Below are 9,258 nucleotides of genomic sequence, written 5' to 3' on the forward strand. Positions count from 1 at the left end.
CCCGCATTCCCCCATTCCCGCATTCCCGCATTCCCCCATTCCCGCATTCCCGTATTCCCCCATTCCCGCATTCCCCCATTCCCGCATTCCCGCATTCCCCCATTCCCGCATTCCCCCATTCCCCCATTCCCGCATTCCCCATTCCCTATTTTAAAGATAGCCTTTCTTATGTAATTATATTATGCATTTATATTTGACCGTGAGTAATATCACCGATCATGACCGATCAGAGCCCGTGTTTTGCAGTCGAATGTAAGTTCTTTGTAGGGGAATTCAAAAGAAAAACCGGTATAGAGCAGTTTTAATGCGGGCGCTATATTCATGACACTATTAAATAACGTGTCGTCGAGAGATTGATGTTTTCGTATTAAATATACTCGCATGTGTTCGACGAATTGAGAAGTGTACTGTTATAAGGTAAATTATCCAATGTTGATGTTTATGTAAACTATACTCCGATATTACTATAAGTTCATATAAACAATGGTCCGATAATTTAACTATGTTATTGTTAGCTTATATATTTAACCTAGGCTTTGAGGCTACTGTTATTAGCATATATTTGCATTCGCCCGTCGCCCGTCAAATCGATTTAGAATTTCGAGCCTATTCATATTCTCATTTGTTGTATTGATTATTCGCATTACCCAGATTCTTCTTGCTGGCATTGTATAGATTTTGAGCTAGTGTAATAATCTGTACTTTGCAGTTCGAAAGATTTAGAAAGCTATGGATATTTGCGAAATCATTATAATATATAAATATAAAGCAATTTCGCTTTGACCAAATTCAATGATAATGTAATAAACCTGTGTTCTTACATTTCACTAGACAATAACATTTTGAGCTGAAAATTTCTTGAGAGGTCTGTTCGAAGGGGTAAATTTCTACCATTATTGAGATTTGACTATTGCTATAAAAACATGCATTTTATACCCACAAAACGTCCCTTTTTAAACCTTCCATTTCAGTGCCTACACAATGTTTTGTGGCATTCAATAGCTGTGCCCTAGGAATTTAGCAGACTATAACCTGGCATTATAAGCTTGGAAAGCCTCACAAATTTCATAAATCTGGTGGGGGGAGGACGATTGGCGACGAAAATTGGCCTACGAAAATTTTGACTAACGTAAAAAAAATCCTAGATCCGCCCCTGCTTGAAATCCAAATGAAAATGATTATAAATCAATGAAATTGATGTAAGTATTCATCATCATGAAGATTATAATAGCATGCAATATAACAATAGAGTTGATGTTTGCTGGCATAAATGTGTTTTTGGCCCGACTCTGAACTTATTTTAGCCCGAGCGTAGCGAGGGTTAAACAGTATTCTGAGGAGGGCCAAAAACACATTTATGCCCAAGAACATCAACTGTATCACTATTATATTAACTTTTTAAAGGGCGATTTTTGTATAGAAACACTACAATGGATAAACACTACAGTCGTTCTTCTGATTGGCTAAGATCAAGGTGGGCTAAAATAGATTTTAGCCTGGCAAATTTATCATTTTAGCCCGCAAAGTACACCGCAATGCCCACCAAAGTTAATATAATAAAATATTAGCTACCACACTTCTTTACTAAAACTGTCTTGTATTATTTATATATATCTGACCATACATAATATTAATATTGTCTAAAATCTTTCATTATTTTATAGGGAGTTTGGATTGGAATCCAAGTGACAAGTATTAATTAATCACTGAAATTACTGTAAGTTTTCATCATCATTAAAATTTACAAGCATGCAATATTCCAGTGGCATGTATGGAGTTCTACCCCTGTTTAATCACCAGAATATTCAAATTTAAATTATCATGCTGTTGACAATTTCTACTGTCATCCCTGACCCTGGGCAATTAATTTTCACCCTTTTAAAGGGAAAATCATAGGAAATGGACTAGACAAACTATAAACAGAATAAAATGAAAATCTGAAAAGGGAAATTTGCTTTATATCACTATACCCAATACTCAAGGTCAGCAGCAAACCATATCCTGCATGACATGCTCATGTTTGATTTCATTGTTGCATTGATTAATGATTTGGTTATATGCACCATTATTATTATATGTTGATACTGTAGTCCTTCCTTCCAATCCCTCCTCTTCTTACAAATTCAAGTTATCATACTGTACTACATTGCATTGTTTGCTTTGGGACACCATTGTTGTATACATTTAAGCATTTGCAAAAACTGTATTCTGTTGAAAAAGGCTTAGTGGATCGTAATACATACACAGTTTTTCTTCCCCATATAGAAATGATTGATTAAATTACTTTAATTCGAATGAGTAAGCATTTACCTTTAAAATAAGGGGGATTTTCTCTCGGGTAGCAAGCTGTGCCCCGCGCTCTTTAGCTATATTCTGCTCTTGTTGATGTAATATTTTTTTATTTTGTTCAATGATTGTCCCTTGACTTGCCAAAATACGTCGCATGAGTTCCTCATTCTGACCATTGATTGCCATTTTTTAAAAAACTGGTAGCTTTCGTTAAAAAATTAAATGTTAAGTGTATAAAAACTGGCTTGTCAAAACAACTTGAAAATTTTTCCTTCGAGTTTCCCTCTCGAATTCTAGATTTAGCGCGAAATAAATATGAGGCTTCTAATTGGTTGGTTTAGGTCACCTGGACACTTATAGTGTCCCTGAATAGCATCTACTACCCCCGTTTAGCCCTTTGTGTTTTTTTAAACTCTTGTTTTTATATCAACATCGCTTATAAAAATCTAAAAACAATCATGGCTGAATACAACAACTATATGACCTTGTGTCCACATTGCGAGACCTATTTACCTGCAAGAACTTTCAGGCGAAATAGGGAAGTTTATTTTGACCAAAATTCAAACTCGTGGCAAAGAGATCCAATTTTAGAAGGCAGTTGTGATGATGAAGACAACTTTATTGAGATCGACCAGGTCAGTCCATGTTTCCCTCTTCCATCAAATCATTGCGATAGCAATTATACTGAACCTGACTTGGCTGATGAATTGTTCCGCGAAGAACTGCTTGAGCGTGAGATCTGGGATGATATTTCAGAAAATGAAATCGACGAAGACACTAAAATTCCATCCGTTAGTGTCAATACGTCAGATTCTCCTTCCAACCGCACGTTGCTCAATTGTCTAGTTATTTTACTTGCGTTTTTTTGGACCTACTTTCCCATACCGGACAACGCAATGGAGTTTTTGCTTTTGTCGTTGAAACGATTCTTTCAAGCAGCATCTCTTTCCAACAATTGGCTTGCCACATTCTCCTTGGCTTTTCCTGGATCGCTGTACCTTTTTAGAAAAGAAGTAGGCCTGGTAGGTGACAAGTTTACTAAGTACGTTATTTGTCCAAAATGTTCTTCCTTGTATGAATTCGAAGATTGCTACCGAACAGTTGGTACTCGCAAGGTGTCCAAAACCTGTTCCTTTGTTCGTTTTCCAAATTATAGACAATTGCGCATGCGTCAACCATGCAGCTCAACTCTGTTGAAAGAGGTAACTCTTAAAGATGGTGGTAAGCGATTATATCCTCATAAAATATATTGTTACCAGAGTGTTATTGCAACATTGCAACAGTTTGTTAGGCGAGCTGGTTTTACCCAGCGATGTGAGTTGTGGAGAAATCGTGATATTCGAACTGCTCATCAAGTTATGTGTGACGTATTTGAAGGACGAGTCTGGAGAGATTTTCAGATGTTCAATGGATCATCCTTTCTGGCATCTCCTCGTAATTATAGCTTTATGCTAATGTTGATTGGATGCAACCATATGATCACACACCATATTCTGTCGGAGTTTTGTACCTTGTTGTGATGAACCTTCCGCGCAGTGAGCGCTTTAAACGACAAAATATTTTTCTCGTCGGAATCATTCCCGGACCTAGTGAGCCCAAGAATAACATTAACTCATACCTTAAACCACTCGTTGATGAGCTTGTTGTTCTTTGGGAGGAAGGCGTGACCCTACGACATTCTGGCTCACTTATTTTACCAGAACGCTTTCGAGCTGCTTTGTTGTGCGTAGCCTGTGATATGCCAGCCAGTAAGAAGGTTTGCGGGTTCACTGCTCACAACTCTAAACGTGGTTGCAATAAGTGCACCAAAGAGTTCGTTACTGGTGGATTCGGTGATGCAACTGATTATTCCGGATTCAATTCGAGTAGTGGGAGAAATATTGTTGACCATAGGAGGCATGTTGAGGAGATTTTAGCGCAGTTGACGCAGGAATTGCGTAATGCGAAGGAGTCTCTATATGGCGCTAGATATTCCGAACTTCTCCGACTACCATACTTCGACTGCATTAGGTTTACTATTGTTGATCCGATGCATAATTTATTTCTGGGAACTGCGAAACGCATGATGGAATTGTGGTTGGAACTTTCTCTTTTGACACGTGCAGATTTGGAACTTATTCAACAGAAAGTAGACATATGTAATACACCTTCAAACATGGGTCGACTTCCGTTCAAAATAGCCAAGTCGTTTTCTGGATTTACGGCAGAACAGTGGAAAACCTGGGTAACTGTCTTCTCTCCGTTTGCATTGTTAGGTCATCTACGTGGTATAAACATTACAAATGCTGGTTGAATTTTGTTAAAGCTTGTAAAATTCTGTCACGGCCAATGATTAAAATACATGACGTGGGTCTTGCGCATTCTCTGCTTGTAAAGTTCTGTCGTGATGTCGAAAAGTTATATGGAACACAACGCATTACACCGAATATGCATATGCATACACATTTGGCCGATTGTATTCTTGACTATGGACCAGTGTATAGTTTTTGGTTGTTCAGCTTTGAACGGTACAATGGCATACTGGGTAACTATTCGAACAATAATAAGTCAATTGAATTGCAAATTATGAGAAAGTTTTTGAGAGATCAGAACTTGAGAGAACTTGAATTCCCAAAAGAATGTGTGCAGCATTTTAGCGATTTGACTGAAAACTACAACAGCGCGAAGGCCATCAATCTTGTAGCGAAGTAGTTGATAGCAAGCTTGCAATTGATATTCTTCATTTGTGTGATGGTAGGCTTGACATTCGTGATGAGTTATGGTTTACTCTGGATGGTTACTCCATTGGTTTACCTCACGTTATTGAACAGTTAGATTGTGATGAGCACGAGTACCTGAGTGCTGTTTACAAAATATTTCTTCCTGACATACCAGTCGACAACATTCCTTACCTCTACGACAAATACGCGTCGATCGAATTTTCAGGGGAACGATACGGGTCAGAGTTTTCCCGTCTAAGTCGTTTTGCTTACATTTTAGCAAGGTGGGCAGGACGATTCCATGGAGGTGTGGATATGGAAGGTGTAGAGGAAAGACCGGGCATTATCGATTGTTTCGTACGCCAGTCGATTTCGTATCGGGATAAGGTACATTCGTTTTGTTTTGCGCACGTTCGCTGGTTTCAACGGCACCCTGAACGATTTCATTATGGTAATGATGGAGTTACGCCCGAGATTTGGTGCTCAAACTTGTTCGAGAGTTTTGGTCCGGCGTCCTTTATACCCGTTCAACGCATAGCGCGAAATTTAATACCCGGTTATGATAAAGTTGATGACGAAACCGTCTTGTTTGTTATGCCATTGGAAAGGCGAATTCTTCTGTGATTCAGATGGAATTTGGAGGCTAACTAGTTTAAGTCTGACTATAGCACATTCAAATCAATGCCCTTGATCATGGTTCTTCGTAGTGCTTTAAAGTTTGTAATACCGTGCTGACAGAACTGTGACGTATTTAATACCCAGAAATGGGGGCAGATCAGGGTTAAAGTAACACATAATTAACGGCGTTAAGTGGTTTAATACATGAATGCATCCATGCATGCACGCTATATAACCATATGCCCTAGATTATAACCGCTATTTGTATTATCGCGTTATTAATTCGTGTAAGCCCTAATGGATACTGAACAATATTAATTTATAGGTTCCTTGAAAGCTTGCATGTTGAAAACAGTATTTTATCGTACGTTTGTGGAAATACCGCGTGAAAAATTTAATTTTGCAATCCTCTGGGGCCGGTTGTATAACTGCATGTACTGTAGTTAACGACAGAATTGGCCAATCAGAGTCGTGTATTGCTCATTTAACTATGCAAAATGTACTTAAAGAGTTTTATACATCTGGAGCCGGTTGTATAAAGCTCTTAACTACATTTTGCATAGTTAAATCGTAGTTAACTCAGAAATACATGACTCTGATTGGTCAATTCTGTTACTAACTATGATTAAGAGTTTACTACATTTTTATACAACCGACCCCTGGTCCCTGATCTGCAAAATTATATTCACGCAATATTTCTCCAAACGCACGATAAAAAAATTGATTTACTAAATGTAGACTTAAATTTAGTTCTCACTGGAACAAAGATATTATCAATTAGGTAATTTAAGCACTCTGTTTATACTATATATGCTATCCGAATTTGCTTTCTTGGTATACAATACCACCTTATACTAGCAAGAGACCGTATTGCCCGCGTTGCTTCTAAGCAGTTGTTTTGTCAGCCACCGAAAACCGGGTTTTTGGTTAGGGGCTAGGACTTTTGTTACTTAATTATATTCTAAGTTTTAAAGTTTAATATATCCTGGTTCCGGTTTATGGTACATATTGGTTGAACGTTTTTCAGTGGTTAGGCCAGCCTGCCAACTTAGTCCTGCTATTCTCGTATTTTGATGTTTAAAGAAATCAGTAATGATAATAACAATATGTTCCCATTCGATTAATTTTTCAGTTTTTAAACGGATTCATTTAGAGATTTTCCCCTTTTCGAAAGGCTCTCACTTTTTGAAAGTGAATAAAATTCTAGTTGATGCTTTTCTAGAGAAGTCTCGAAACGCTACCCGTAAACTGGATCCAGGGTGTTTTGTCAACATTAGGTTTAAGACGTTGAATCCAAAGTTATTCAACGTTTTATTTAAAAATATAATCAAAGGCCTTGTATGTTTAGGTACATTTGTTCATATAGCGTTTTATTTAATGCATTTTAAACTATTTAAACGTGATTAACGTTGTATTACTTTTCCTGATCTTTGATTCTGACGCCCTTTAGAAATCATACAAATCATCAGCCTTGATACTGCCTCGATTAATTAAGGGTCGTGGTCAAACTTCAGATGAAGAAACGGGTAAGGAAAGTCCAATGGGTGGAGTAATTTTAACGTAGTTGAGTAAACTTTATTTTTCAGCTGTTTTGTTTTTAAACCAAAAAGCTTTGTAGTAGGGTATAGAGAGGCTGCTCTGTTTACTGCTAGGCGCCGAAAACCAGGCCTGCGTAACCCTATGTATAGGTTTCGGCTTTTACTGACGTTTTTGAACGACTGCACTGGTTCTGCTCGAAGATTTTAGTTAAAAATGATAAAAATCCTCGTTTGAAAGCAGCATGTACTTTATTACATAATTATAGTGCTAAGGAACGATTTTGGTATTTTTAAACTGATTGCGTTTGAAGGATATCGTCGATGCGAAGTTTTTTTGAATAGCTTATTCTTTCAAAGGAAATAACTCGGGTCTTTAAAAAGCATGGGTAAACAGGATGTAAGGAGCTCTAGGTTTACTTCCAATAGTCAGAAACAAAGGTGCGAGATCATAGCGGACGCTGTCACTTACAACCGCAACCTGTTTCCAGGATCTAGACCCGTAATAATATAACTGTTAACTGTTTACTTTCCGAGATCATATAGTCCAAAAACCTAATAAAATATATAAATCTAACAAAATTGCACAGTAAAACTTGCCAAAATCCCGAGAATTTCTAAACTTAGTTTGCATAAAGAATAGTTTTATTAATTTAGAACAAGTCATGAGGAAATAACATTAGATATTAAAATATTTTCCCCTTAATTGTGCCACGATTATGTGCCTCTGATCGATATGAAAATCTGCTTAATAGGTATGAAGGAGCCAGTCCTTTTAAGCACGTGAAAGTCATCACTGCATCTTTGAAACGTAACTGACGGGAAGCCAATTTACTTGACGTAACACTGGTGTTAAATGGTCATATTTGCCTTTCGCAGTCACTATTCTTGCAGGAAAGTTGTGTACACGTTGCAGTTTGGCGACATTCTTGTTTCGTGTATTCGCCTAAACAGAAGAAGAGTAATGTACGTAATCTGCTGGATACTAAAGCGTTAGTTTATTATTGTCACAAGGGTATGGTCATCTAGGATATGTTTAATTCGGTTAATTTGACACAGAGATTTCATACATTTCGATACTAAACACCCATCCAATTCCATCCCAAATCGTTTGCAGCGGACAGTGGTTGTAGTTGTTTATCAAGAAAGGACACACTGAAATCTTGTATTCCCTTCAACATTTGTGGTAATCCAAAGCTTTTTTTTTGGATTAATAAGCAGACTATTGGAAAAACATGCACCACGTTGCATGCACCACACTGCAATTTTCTGCAAATCATTCCTAAGTTGAGCCTGTGGTAGACTTATTTATAATAAAGAACGACAAGTAGACTTTTGAATAGTCCGCAGAAGATTCCAAAGGGCACGTGCACTTGTCATGAACAGTCGGTAAATGATTTATACAGATGTTAAATAACAATAATGGACTAAGCATGGAGGCCTGAGACACACCATATTCAACCGAGCAAGTATATATCTGACAAATTTTGACCAATTTGACCGACTGTTTCCTTTTAGACAAATAACTCTTAAACCAAGCTATTGTGCGGTAGAAGCACCCATTGAGCGAAGTTTGTTAAGAAGTTCAGATGATTAACGCTTTCAAACGCTTTTGATAAATCTTATCAAGCGACTGTAGTCCATTCCTTTCCATCCATATAGCATCCAAGATCGCATCTGTCAAAAATAGATTTCTGTCGAATGACTCCTTGTCTTACTGCTTTGATGAACGGTAATATAAGGCGTTTTTTCCCTAGTTAAATACTCAGGAAATTGATTTTGCGCGACCACATGGAGCATTTAGCGAAGCTGCTGGGAGCGTGACAGAGGCCGGTTATCATTTAGTATATATTTCAAAGTCTCCTTCTTTTAAAAGTGGTGTGACTTTAACAAGAACAATTAGCGATCTATATCTCTTTTAATGTTGGTAATATAACAGGTAAAGCATCTTTAATCACTCTAAACGATACCTTGTCTATGCTAGGTGCTTTATTTGGTGAAAACGAGTTCACAATCTCATACGTTGATACCGGATAAAAGCGGAATTCGTCCATGTCCTTAGCTAGCCGGTTGTAAACTTTTCGTTCGCCGCACCTTGCGTCCCGCATTTTTACCGC

General features: G+C 37.6%; 1 long non-coding RNA gene across 1 annotated transcript; it reads left to right on the top strand.

Moving 5' to 3' along the window:
• The first annotated feature begins 1,169 nt into the window (after positions 1-1,169).
• Positions 1,170-8,331, top strand: LOC114543728. Its single transcript, XR_003690177.1, has 4 exons — positions 1,170-1,199; positions 1,665-1,717; positions 7,057-7,132; positions 7,897-8,331. It is a non-coding gene; the product is annotated as an uncharacterized LOC114543728 (long non-coding RNA).
• Positions 8,332-9,258: the final 927 nt, after the last annotated feature.

This window comes from Dendronephthya gigantea, unplaced genomic scaffold, assembly GCF_004324835.1.
Source record: "Dendronephthya gigantea isolate DGI-Jeju-01 unplaced genomic scaffold, DenGig_1.0 000535F, whole genome shotgun sequence".
Taxonomy (NCBI): domain Eukaryota; kingdom Metazoa; phylum Cnidaria; class Anthozoa; order Malacalcyonacea; family Nephtheidae; genus Dendronephthya; species Dendronephthya gigantea.